Here is a 14095-nt window from a genome sequence, read left to right on the forward strand (position 1 = left end):
CTCTCTTCTCCCACCTTGGCTCTGCTAACAGTGCTGGTAAGGGAGACGGATCCTCCCGACCATAGTGGAAGCTCACCCGAAGGTGCAGCCTCGCAACCTGTGCCTGAGCTGGTCATTCTTATCTGCAAGCCTCTCACGGCCCCCACAACCGCTTCCTCTCTGTCTTAGTCTGCCGCAGACACAACAGTGAGTAAGGATTCTGCCATATCTCAATTGACCAATGAACTCGAGGAACTGCAGCGGATCGTGATAGAGCTTGTGAAAAGGGACCCTGCATCACCCGTCAAAGAAGCCAACACAGGTGGCACTCAAAAACCCTCCCTGGGCTCTGTTCCACTGATTCCCCGACCAAGACAAACCATCACAGTAAGAGAGGTCTGTGGAGGAAAAACTACGGACGTGGATAATTCCAGGTAGCTTAAAGAGAGCCCGAGCTCTCCTGGCACCTATGCCAAAGTGGCACAGTGCCATCCCCTTTTTCCTACGAAGACTTTGGCACCTCTATCCAGAAGAGGATCTCAGGGTCCTTCACTATTCTATTTTCCTTATAACTCTATCTTTTATTCTTCCTTTCACATATCCCTTCCTTACTTTTGGTTATTACTCACATTTATTTTATGCCTTACCAAGGCCCCCATTTGACGATAATCCCTTCTGCCCATGCAGAATGCCATTGACAGATATGCCAACTGTATAAATCCTACAACTTCCCTTTCATGCCCACCACAGCATGATGCATTTAACATAAGATATGCCATCGCCATTAATTATTATTATATGTGTGCCAACTTGGCACAGTGCCATTATCGTAGATGCTGGCAAAAGATCCCTTTGTCATGCCCTCTGGCTAACTTTGCGGCCATCTTGTGCTGAGGAATGATCCTAGCTTTTTCTGTAGGCTAAGGAATGTAATTTTGGCATATGTAATCATCATCTCTATTTTACAATCATTGATTACTCTGAATCTGTCATCTATTCTCCTTGTGAATCTCTGTACTAAATCTCAAGTCTCAGACTTGCAACCTTTTGTTTTATAGTGCCCAAATGGCAATGAGCCATCGCTCAAGTGTTGTGGAAACACCTAACGAAGACCACGCTTACCTTATTGTAATGCCTCTTCAAGGCAGACTAACTGCATGTGTGCAAATTCGTAATTGATTATTATTCAGAGTGCATGAAGTATCTCTAGAATTTGCCTAGTATTAATTCATTGTTTTAACTATATCATTTCGTTTTGAAAAAAATATTCTAATTAACGCTGCCTTAATGTAATAGGAATTTAAAGATAAAAATATGTCATTTCTAGCAGCAAATATTTATTCTGCGGTAACGTAAATGTCACAATGTTGCTTGCCTCTTGAATTTAATTGCTACGCAGAAGTTTAAGTTAAATTATAAGGCACCAAAGGGAAATGAGAGAGAAGTAGAGTAAAGTATGTAAGTGAGTTTGCTTGCTGGTAATCATTCTCACCCGATCTAAGGTGTGAATGCTAACTTGGTTGGGGAGGTGCAACGACTGGGGCCATTTTCTCGCAACTCACCTGTTTTAACATTTGCAAAGTAATTGAGAAAGAAATAAAAATTAATGTCCCTCATTAATTACTAGAACTGAGGTTTCAACTCGCCCCTTCATAAACTTTCTCTTCCATTCCCCAAAATGGTTAAGCCTAACTTATCTCTCTCTCTGTCCAAAGTGACTGCTTTTTAGGCTTAATTCCAGGTACCCCTGCATCCAGCACGGCAAGGGAGGAGCCAAAAGAGAAAGTTGCCCCCCCCCTCTGAACCTTCCACATGGGTTCCTGCTGCCATGCGGTCGACATACAGAAAACGTAATGAAAATTGACCTTTGCGCCATCTATATGGGACGCCACGGCGTAATCCCCGAAGGTTATAAATAGAAACTGCGAGAGAAATCAAGACAGAGAACGCTTAGAACACGACCCAAGGACAGACGTCCTTGCCTTGCCTATCCTTGTGAACCACGTGTTTCGACCCTGGCGCTCAAATCAACCAGTGTATTTTGTAGTGGCATTACAATTCCCTCCTCCATTGTCAGCGCCCTATTGAATGAGGACATCGTCATCTCGACTAAGGTAATGTGCCGGAGTAAGGTCCTTTTTAGCCAGTCATGATTCCTGTTATTTCTCTGTCTAATGTTTTTCTTTATTTTTCCCTTGTGCGAATACCTTCAGTAATTTGTGTTGGAGCATTCAGTGTTAACGTAATTATGCATTAGTGTTGAACTAAGTTATCTGGCACCATCTGTGCATTCCTCAGTTTCCCTTTGTGCATCTTATTATTATTGCAAGTAACCATCTTGCATATGTTTGCAGATAGGCCTCGACTGTGGAATCTCTTGGCCGATCCATGTGCAGTTCCCCTTTCCACTGTGATGTTCCCTGTTATGAAGATATCGTCAGCATAGAATATTTATTCTGTGTAGGATTCATTATTTTAGCAGGCCCTTGTTATTACCTGCCCAGTAGTTCATCATTCTTCTGATCTGTTTTGTAAATGTAATTGGTTAAGAGAACCCTTGAGTTTACGTAATTTTCTTCACATGAAGAAGGCCTTAAGCTATAGATTTCCTTTGTTTTGTCTACAGAATTGACCTAATATTGAGTCTGATATGTAATACATAAAAGGAACTCCCCTGCGTTGTCCGTTGCCACCCAGAGTCAATTAAGTATCCCCAGACATTCGTAGAAATATATATATTATATATATATATATATATATATATATATATATATATATATATATATATATATATATATGTGTGTGTGTGTGTGTGTGTGTGTAAAAAATTCCTCGATGTCCATGTCTTGGGAAAAATGTAGAAACATCATATCTTGCAGGATCCTCCAAAGGGTTGCTAGTAGTTGGTCTTTCACCTTTTTTGCCCTACTTGAAATAGAGGCACCATGACCAAAATTGCCGTGGCAACTCGATAACCACCAAGTGATGGCAGGTTAGGAAGTATTTCAAACCGTGAGGCCTAAGTATACAAGAGATAGTGATTTACACAAAGAAATACCCTGACATTGATTGTAAGAACCTCCGTTAAAAAACCTGCCCCTTACCACTCCGGGAAACGATTTTTCTCCAAATCTCAATATGATACTATGACAAAACTCTCCAGAGGAGGTTTCAGGTCACTGTCTTCAAGAAGATCTTTAGGAAACGGGCTACAAAGAGGGAAAGCTTCAGTAATCAATTTCAACAAGTCTGGAAATCCTCTTAGAAGTATTACCAGCGTCAATATTTAAAATTGTTCTTGTCAAGGCCTTGTTGTTCACAGAAGCAGTAAGACTATCGACCAATCTATTGCTTCTGATGCACGCTTAAAGAAAGCTAACTGACATGTCCTCGCTGAAGAATATGTCACATTGGAACATATATGACTTATCCTGAATGATAACATCTATCCATAATACCTCCTTAGTACGTAATCCTTTTCTTTTTTGCTGATTATATTCCACTAATCCTTATCCTAATAATCATCTTAGAATCTAGGAAGTTCAGAACAGTTGTTTTCCCTTACATGACTTCTCAGATCAAGGTTGGCATGGAAATCGGCTGAACTGGAAAAATGATGAAGTGACAATGAGTCTGTCATGCATCTTGGTCCTTTGATCACCCAACACGATTTCCCACAATTACCACGACTTAGAGGTAAAAAGAAAGTAACAAGCAGCAAAATGCGTTAAAATAATCATGGTACGACGGGAAAAATGATCTAAAGATGGCAGGCGCAAAGGAAATAGTACAGTAAAAGAAAATTATTAAGAGCTTCAAGTCCATGAAATAGAGTGAAAAATAAATCACATATTGTTCATGCTTTTCTCAGTGTTTGCTGAACTGGTCATAGGAAGCCCCATTGGAGAAGTAAATACTTTTGTTTCTTGGTACATTTTCCAGATCTTGTATTAATTGACAGACGTATAACTAGAGTATTTTTCTTGTTTATTTACTAAATGTTATAGGTCGTTGATTAAGGATGCGGAAATTGTAACGTGTCCCGATGGGTGATTCAAAAGTAAATTACGAAAACTTGTAAGAATTTGAAAATATATTGTACTAAGAAAACACACTTCAGTTTTCTAAAGAGCATTTGATGTCTTCGTCTTCTAGAAAAGACAAATATTTAAAATAGCTGCCTGCATTACTTTCATTAGATTATTGGCCTCTTTATATATAAAAAATTGCCATGAAATCTTTTTTCAGAGGGTAGGTGTTACTCATACCATTCCTCTAATGCAGCAGTTACTCATGGCTTTTATATCTGCTAGAAATCACGCTGCTTCTTAACCTCATCTCTGTTGGCTGTCTTGATGTCTGTGGCCTCTTCAGTTATTACTGATTTGTTATTACAAACCTTTGATCATACTGCTTCAAACATTCTCCAGTTTGATGCCCCTCCTTACAGTAATATAAGTCTAATAGTACTAATTATTCATGCTCCAGTTGAATTAATTATTCTTATATTATCATACATTGGATACATCATAGGCTTAGCTGTTCATCCCGAGCAAAGATGCCAATATTTGGCCGCAAAATGGCAAACATGGAAATCTTCACTTTTGTCACCACAGTACTACTGACTGCTTAGAGTAAACTGGCATCTGCATGTAAACAGAAGCCAGAAAAATAAATACAAGAAACTTATTAGGAATTGTAATACTAAATGACATGCATACATGCATCTTTTCTAATGAAAATTGTACCCACTTACAGAAATGCCAAATTCGTTCGAACCTAAGCTTATCAAGTCCATTGGGCCAAAAATTGAGTCAAGTTTTTTTATTTCTGAGTGTAGCTGGAATTTTTCTCTTTTCTTTTTGCTTAATAACCCATTATATCCTCCTCTTCTCCCTCCCTCTCTCTCTCATTCCCACCCCATCCTTCTGTCTGTCTGTGTGGTTCTAACTCTGAAATTAGTCGCTATGTCAAAACTGGTTGCCAATTTCGAACTACAGATTTTCTCTGTTTTTGTTCTCTACGTTGCGCAGTATGTAGATCAGTACTCCAAGGACAGAAATGTACCTCTTGAATCTTAATGTAACTCTATTAAGGCCTACAAAGGATTCGTGACCCTTTGAGGATCCTTAAGGGGGTAAATGTTCTCATTTACGTATGTTCTCATCGTTGCATATTGAGTGATCTTCGTAAAAGGACCAAATTTGAGAGATGACACATTGGATTCAATGCTGTTCATCAAATGTTAAGGGAATTACGTTTGGGATTTTAATGTGAAAATCATCATGAAATTATACATTGAATATAACTTCACACTCGATATAAAAAGCCATATGCGAGTTTGCTGTTACGTCAGACTTTCCCAGTCGTGTGTTGGCAATTATTTTGCCAGTTGCAATAAAAATGGTGCGCCGTTTTGTTTAAAACTTTATACAAAAAATGTGGTATCTTATGGGCAAATGTGAGACACATCTACTCGTTTGTATGCACACAGCTGAAAAAGTAAGTTGATAGCTAGAGGAAGTAAATGGAGGGCCATAAATAAACCTTACGAAAATAAGTTCACCATGGTGAGCTGGTGGGGACGACCTGAATGTCAATCATGCAATTAAAATCGGGACGTGAGTCACAGTAAGCCAGTGGGAGGACAAGTCACACGGAGTTACTCATAACTGTAAATCTGGCAACTATATCCCCCACGCATTACGTTTTGTCAACAGATTACTTGGCAGTTATCGCCTTGCCTTCTCCCTGAGAGTTTATTTTCTGTTTTAGGAACTTGATTGCTATAAACACCTGCATTGCACTGAACTGGTTAAATTGGTCTAATATTCCCAAACTCTTACATATGTTGCCGGTGTGAAATGGGATATGCGACCTTAAACTGCATGTAAATGAAGTTACTGGAATCTACAAGATGTTCTTCAAGTTGATAAAAATAGTTTATAATCGTAACGAAATATATAGTCAAAGAACATGATGCAGGTTATTTGAAATAAATATATATTATATATATATATATTTTTACGTTTTTCCGTGGTTTTAGTTTGAAATATGCTCTGTGAGACAGGTAGCAACAATTTACGGTAATTTAGCCTTGTGATTCTGACTTTGTGGGTACGGGAAAACGTAAAAAAAGAGGAAAACAAAGGAGAATTTCATATGAGCTTAGGGCTCTTGTTACTGAGGGAAATATTACGTAAAACACGTGGGCAAATTTAAAGGAGTGTATTTACATAAATGATATCAGTACGGGAAAGAGGAACTCAAGTAGATTACTATCCTGAAGGAGATTCCTACGGGATTGAATGAAACTGATTCCAGACACGGTCCGAGAAGCTTCCACGAAATAGGATCCCTCTGTAATGAGAGATATGCACATTATACGCCAGTAATGAAAATGGACAAAAGAATAATGAATTCGAAGCTGCACTGAGGGTGCCAAAGGAGTAATAAAGAATTAATACTGCCGATGCAAGAGGCGCACGGACATTAGACAAGGGAGATTTCTGGCTTTCTCTTTAAGAAAATATTACGAGACAAAAGCGTGACTGAAATGGGGCTCTTCCAGGGCACTTTACCTTAGCAGATTTTCCGAGGGCGCGTAGAAGGCGGTCCGTGGATGACTTGCGATTTCCGAGGACGAGTTTCTTCCACGTGGTGAGATGCAAGGGCTTCCGTAAAGCGGCAAGGCGATGGGGACTCCTCGAAACTCCAAGCAATGGCGTGTGGGCTCGAGGAATACGGTCGAGGGGCACGAGGAGAAGTATACTTTGGAAAGGGCCACGTGGTTAGGATGCAAGGGCATCGGCGGGGCCAGGTGTTGAGGACGTCTTCACAAGTTCACTCCATATCTTCCAGCCCGCGTGTGCGTCGAGACCTCGTGGGCTTTTGCCTTTTATCCCCTCCTATGGGACAGGGGTGCGCCCAACACAGATGCTTTGACTCATTGCACCTGCTGCCCGCAGGGGAGGTTTTGGCCTGTAGGAGAAACGCCCAAGCCAGATTACTTTTGCCTCGAAGGAAAGATCTTTATCAAAAATGGGAGCGCCTTTAATCTTTTAAACCCCTGTTTTTAAGTCGATAGACAGATGGTCTATCGATCGGCCGGCTGGCAGTAAATGAAACACGACAGAACAACCACAACAACAAAGGAGGGGGGGGGAGGTAATTTGCTAGCGAATTCTTGCTAATCATAATAATATATATATAATAGTATGTGTATATATATGTGTGTGTGTATATACACACACACACACACACATATATATATATATATATATATATATACATATAAATGTGTTTAGCCAAGGCCACAGGATAAATAAAAGGAGTACCAAGTACTTTTGTGTTCTTTCAACATATTTTCGAGGTATATATATATGCATATATATATATATATATATATATATATATATATATATATATATATATATATACATATATATATATATATATATATATATATATATATATATATATATATATATACATATATATATATATATATATATATATATATATATATATATATATATATATATATATATATATATGTTTTGTATATATACCCTTGTAAAAATTTCATCTGTCCATATTCTACCAGTGAACAGGGGCACAGAAGCAAGTGCCTGAAATATATGGTTTCAACGTTTAAATAGTGTTTTCTGGGCCTTCTTATATTCATATATATATATATATATATATATATATATATATATATATATATATATATATATATATATATATATTCAGATTGTGTCTCGGAGGGCTGAACGGGAGGTTTATATTAGGATACTGCCTTAATGCCAACCTGTTACAAAATGAAAGGGAAAAGTGGGTAACTTTCCTTGGTAGTACCATTATTTAAGTAGTAATGTGAAGGTTGCCATGGGAAATGATTAGCAATATATGATAAATTGAATTTATTTACAGAAAAACAACCAAGGGTGTAATCTGAAAGGCTGATGATACAGCAAGTAAACTTGTGAGAGGGTGCGAAAGAAAGAGCAGGTAGACAAGTACTGCTAGTTTATTGGGGAAGTGACCTGCTTAAAAAGCGGCGTGTGGACGTCAGTGTATACACGGACGTCAGTACAAAATTTACAAGTGACCCGAGGTCAAAACTATTTCTCTACACAAAACAGGACAGGTACATATAGATAAGTGGATGATTAACAATAGTTGATTAGACACAAAAAATACTGACACATGTACTATGTTTAAGGGGAAACGAACAGGTAATAAATGTGCAATTACATAATGATAATAAGGCTGAGCACCACAACCTCGGGTCAGCTGTGAAGGCACCGTAGAAAACGGGAGGTTCATCATAGAGAACCCATTGAGCAGGGACTTTACAATACTCCCCCCCCCCCCGCAAGACGTAGGTAATGTCTGATCAAAGCAGGTATCTGCTGGGGCAGCGGAGAGGGCTGCACCTTCTCGATGTCAACTGGGGGGTGCGTTCGACTTCTCCGGTGCCCTGCAGGTGGGAGTGATGGGTTGCTCTTCTGCCTGGGCCCAGTGCCTTCCACTGGCACCCACGAGGTTTTCTTGTGGGCTGAGGGGGCGCTGCTTTCTGCGGGAGGCTTTGGGAAGTGCCTCCAACTTCTTCCTCCAGGAATGCGGGCTTGAGGCGGTCTACTGACACCCAGTCATTCTTCCTGTGGACGGCCACCTGGAATGCCTTTTTGTTTCTCTCCACTACAAGGAAAGGCCCCCTGTAGGGCCTGGTTAAGGATGGTCATACGGCATTGTTCCTGACGAAGACGTGGGTGGTGGAGGATGGACTGGGAGGCATGAAGGGGGACGTCCTGCCAGTATATGTCTGCCGGCAGGGGGTGAACTTCCCAACCCTGTTGTGGAGCCTCTGTGTTGTCAGGTCTTCCCGGTCCTCCGTGATGAAATCGCCCAGGACTACGAGGGACTCCCTGTAAACCTTTTATGCTGTGGACGGGTTGCCGGTGGCTCTGGGGCGGTCCTCAGCCCGAGGAGGATCCAGGGCAGCTGGTACTTTCAGTTGTCGGCGGTGCAACGAGCCATGAAGGACGCCTTCAGGGACATGTGGAACCTCTCCACCATTCCATTGGCTGCAGGGTTGAGGTTGGTGGTGCTGTGGTGAGTGGTCCCCAGCAGGCGTGCCAGAGGGGTCCACAGCTCGGACAGGAAGGCTGGGCCCCTGTCCGTGGTTATATGGTCCCAGACACCGAACCGGCTGATACTGCTGGAGAGGAGGGCCTCAGCACACCCACTGGAGGTGTCTTCTTCCATGGGCGTCACTTCTGGCCACCTGGTGGAGTGGTCGACGACTGTCAGAAGGTATCTGGCTCCTCCTGATGGGGGAAGAGGACCCACTACGTCGACGTGGATGTCCCGGAAACGTCTCCCCGGCTGAGGAAAGTCACCCACTCCCGATTCAGTGTGCCGTCCTACTTTGCTGGCCTGGCACTGTATGCACTGCCTTGCCCAGGCTGTTACGTCCTTCCGTATGCCGTGCCAGACAAACTTCTCTGCCAGCAGCTTTGCTGTCGTCCTGCCAGAGGGCTGGGACAGTCCGTGGATGACGTCAAAGACCAGCCGACGATGGGAGGTGGGCACCAATGGGCAGGGGTGGCCAGTGCTTATGTCGCTCAGCAGTGTTAGCCCTCCAGGGACGAGGGGCACGTCCTTCCACTTCAGGAATGTCATGGCAGTGCAGTAAGCTGGAATCTCTGGGTTGGCGGCCTGTTCCTGGGCAAGGTCCTTGTAGTCGATCCTGAGCTGCACTGCGTTGATTTCGATCTTCAAGAGGGCGTTGGCTACTGGGTTCTTCCTGCCGGGGAGGTACTTGATGGTGCAGGTGAACTCCGCTATATGCCGCTGCTGCCTGGAGGACCATGCATCCCCCAGCTTTGTGAAGGCGTGGACCAGTGGCTGGTGGTCCATCCAAATTATGAAGGGTGTACCATCCAGGAGGAGTTTGAAGTGGCGTACCGCCTGGTACACGGCGAAGAGTTCCCTGTCGAAGATGCTCTAGCGGGACTCGGTGGGGCTGAGCTTCCTGCTGAAGAAGGCGATGGGCTGAGGGACTCCGTTGACAACCTGCTCCAGGATGGCCCCACAGGCGACGTTGCTGGTGTCCGTTGTTAGCTGGAGGGGGGCACTGGGGTCCTGGTGGATCAAGGCTGTTGCCTTGGCGAGGGCGGCCTTCAGAAGGCCCGTTGCTGGTCGGGCCCCACACTAAGGTTTTCAGATGGCCTTTGAGGATCTCCGTCAGGGGGTCCATGGTGTGTGTGACCCCGAGGATGAACCTCCTGTAGTAGTTGACCATCCCAAGGAATTCTTGTACGCCCTTGATTGAGGTGGGGGTGGGGAACCTGACGACGGCCTCAACTTTCGATGCAACTGGGCAGACGCCTCCCGGGGATATCTCGTGGCCCAGGAAGTCAACCCTATCGACGTCGAAGGTGCACTTGTCGAACCTGACGACGAGGCCATTCTCCTGCAGGCGCTGCAGGACCTTCCGGGTGTGTCGAAGGTGTTCCTTGTGGGATCTGGAAAAAATTAGGATATCATCAACGTAGCAGATGCAGAAGTTCAGGTCCCCCAGGATGTTGTCCATCAGTCTCTGGAAGGTCGCCCCTGCGTTCCTCAGGCCGAAGATGGAGAAGGCAAAGACATAGGACCCGAAGGGCGTGATGATGGCGGTTTTGGGGATGTCTTCTGGAGCTACTGGTACCTGGAAATATGATTTTAAAAGATCTAGTTTTGAAAATATTTTGGCCCTGTGGAAGGAGGCCGTAAGGTCTTGCATGTTTGGTAGAGGGTAGTGGTCGGGTTCTGTAGCGAGGTTGAGCTGCCTGCAGTTGCCACGGGGTCTCCAGGAGCCGTCCGTTTTCTGCACCATGTGAAGGAGGGGGCCCCATGGGCTGGGGGCCTTCCTGCATATGCCCATACGCTCCATTTTGGTGAAGGCCTTCTTGGCCTCCTGAAGGTGCTGTAGGGGAAGCCTCCGGAACTTTGCATGCATCGGGGGTCCCTTTGTCTTGATGTGATGATATATCCCGTGTTTGGCGGGTGGCCCGGGCACCTGACGGAGCTCGGGTCTGCATACCTCTGGGAATTCCTTCAAGAGGGAGACGTATTGGTGGGGAGTGACGGAACAGACTGTGGGTACCCTGGGGCCTGGCGACAGGGGAAGGGACTGGCAGTACTTGGTGTCCAGCTGGCGTTTACGGCCGACGTTGAGTGCCAGTCCGAAGTGGGGGGGAAATCCGCATCCAGGAGTGGGGTCTTGACGTCTGCGATGATGGGGTTCCACTTGTATCTCTGGCCCAGGATGGAGACCGACAGGAGCCTGGTGCCGTAGGAGAGGATGGGGGACCCGTTGGTGGCTGTCTGGGAGGCAGCCAGGTCCAGCGGGACGTCTGCAGTCCTCTCTGGAAGGCGGGAACACTGACCGCATTACCCCAGTGTTGATCAGCATCATCCTCCTGGAGACAGTATTGCGGACGTACAAGCCTACTGGTACGGGACTCCGGGGTGTTTTGGGTGCTGCTGCCATGGCGGCCTGTGAAGGTGGCCACCGCCTCCCCTGCATTTTGGATGGGCGAAAAGGCAGAGGGCTTCGCAATTCCAGACCTCTTTGCCGAACCTCTGGTGGTAGTAGCAAAGCCCCGGCCTTTCCTTCTGGTGGTGGGGTGGCTGCCTCCTGGCGATGACGTTGATGCCCTCTGTGGCGGGGTCCTCCGGCTGGAGGCATTTGATGGGGTGTGTGGGCGTGGATGCCCGCTTCGCTGCCCTTGTGGAGTCAGTCAGCTGCTGCGCCATCCTTATCAGGTCCTCGACCAGCAGGGTGTTGGGCTCCGCAATCTGTACACAAATCTCTGGGAGTAGCTGCCGCAGGAGGATCTCCCTCGACAGGCTGATCTCCTTGTGCCTGCCACTGCTGTCCGCCTCTGGGAGGAGGAGGAGGAGGAGGTCCTGGAGGGCATGCCAGGTCTCCAGGAGGTTCGTGTCCTGCCAGGGGTTGATGGCGAGGTTCAGGGCATGGGCTGCCCTCTCGGAGACCGGCAGGGAGCAGGTCTCGACGAGAGAGGCCTTTAATTCTTGGAAGGTGGCAGGGCTAGTGGTGGACGTCACCCATGGGGTGACCTTTCTGTATATCTCCTCCGGTAGGGCGTTGATAGCGATGTCCACCTTCAACGCCTCGTTGGTCAGGCCTGCCACCCTGAATTGCCTCTCAACCCTGTAGAGCCAAGACACCGGGTTCTGATGGGTGAACGTCGGCAGGTTTATGCTGAGGGCAGTCCTTGGAGGGGCATTGCATGGGGAGCGGGGTACCAGCGTGGGGGAGCGCGCGGGTTTCAGCGTGGGGGAGGGGTTGAGAGGGGTTGCGCGAGGGAGACACCTGCCTCCGAGAAGTTCGCGGTTATTTGTATATGGGAGGGAATGTCCGCATCCATGCTCATTCCGTACTCTCACTTGGAGTGTGAGGGAACACTCGCGTCAATACACGCTTGGGAGCTTGCCGTGTGGGTCCACTAATGACACCGGTGATTTGCTGACGAGGGTCGGTAACACCCGAACGCTTTGTTAGAGTGCCGTGGTTAGTCCGTTTGGGGTGTGGGGTGGTTCATCGGACCAAGACTAAGTCGCCGTTTGGGTCCGTTAATGGCTCCGGGAACCACTCCAGGGGTCACCACTGTGAGAGGGTGCAAAAGAAAGAGCAGGTAGACAAGTATTGCTAGTTTATTGAGGAAGTGACCCACTTATAAAGCGGAGTGCGGACATCGGCGTATACGCGGACGTCAGTACAAAATTTACAAGTGACCCGTGGTCAAAACTAATTCTCTACACAAAACAGGACAGGTACATATAAATAACAGGATGATTAACAATAGTTGATTAGACACAAAAAATACTGACACATATACTATGTATAAGGGCAAATGAACAGGTAATAAATGTACAATTACATAATGATAATAAGGCTGAGCACCGCAACCTCGGGTCAGCTGTGAAGGCACCGTAGAAAACGGGAGGTTCATCATAGAGAACCCATTGAGTGGGGACTTTACAAACTCAAATAAGAAAAAAAACGCAAATTTGAACTGCGCAATAATTCTCAGCTGCTGACGAGTTGAGTTCATCTTGAATGATCAGGCTCGTTTGTGGGCAACAAAAGGCAGGGAACAGGCTATGGCTCCCCAGACTGCGTACCAGGGAAGTTTATGTCTGTTGAAATGGCAGTACTTTTAAGATGACTTGAGGCACAGGCTAGTGAACTGGATTGGGATATTCAATCTCCTGGAAGAGAATTCCAGAATTAGCATGCACTTATACACAAAATCAGTTCTCCCTCGTTACTAAACAATGCACCATGGAGGATTTGATTAATTAGTTTAATTGGCCCGAATTAACACTATGGAGGGAGTAGTTTGTTCAGGTTCTTGATGCTTTACTTAAACACAAGGCAATTCAAGGGATGTTTTTTTGGGGCGGGCTGGTCTTTGTGAACAAAGGTCGGAAGTGGAAATGAAATGGCGAAAATCTTGGAGAAATAAAGAAAAGAATTTCACTAGAACAGAGGGGTACTGGCGAAAGATTGCTACTCAGACCTACCTTCTCAGGCTTATAGGGGCTCCTGTATAAGACGTCGAAATTGCAGAATGAGCATCATCTGCCGCCAGTCCAGATTGAGAGAAAAGAAAAATCTACCTCTCCTCACGAAAGCCAGAGCATCTCTCTCTGCCCTCTCGTGTTGTTTGCGTGGGACGCTTGGCATGTGTGCGTATGTACGTGAGCTAGGGACATCTGGAAGCAAGTCTTGAGTCAGCAAAAGGGTCACAGGGAAAGAGGTTCTTATAACTAAGGTCCTAAAGATTAAGTTAGCAGCCTTCCCTTCGAGCGGCCTACGCCTCTAATGATTATAACCTTCCCTAAAGCCTACGCCGCCTTGCTACCCCAAAAAGGGGGGGAAATCTAGGAGTGTTCTTTAGCAGGGGGATGCGAAGAGGGGGACCTGTTGTCCTGATTTCCGGTCAGGTGTGGAGAGGACTGCTTTCTTGGTTCAAAACAAGCATCATCCTACCTTGTCCGCCATGTTGTTTTGGCCTAACATTAAAATGAGAAG

General features: G+C 45.5%; 1 long non-coding RNA gene across 1 annotated transcript; it reads right to left on the reverse strand.

Moving 5' to 3' along the window:
• Window positions 1–6192: 6192 nt before the first annotated feature.
• Window positions 6193–7114, reverse strand: LOC136847162 (uncharacterized). The gene is made up of 2 exons (XR_010855639.1): window positions 6561–7114; window positions 6193–6339 (listed from the first exon to the last, which is right to left on the reverse strand). It is a non-coding gene; the product is annotated as an uncharacterized lncRNA (long non-coding RNA).
• Window positions 7115–14095: the final 6981 nt, after the last annotated feature.

The sequence above is a fragment of the Macrobrachium rosenbergii genome, chromosome 16 (assembly GCF_040412425.1).
Source record: "Macrobrachium rosenbergii isolate ZJJX-2024 chromosome 16, ASM4041242v1, whole genome shotgun sequence".
Classification (NCBI taxonomy): domain Eukaryota; kingdom Metazoa; phylum Arthropoda; class Malacostraca; order Decapoda; family Palaemonidae; genus Macrobrachium; species Macrobrachium rosenbergii.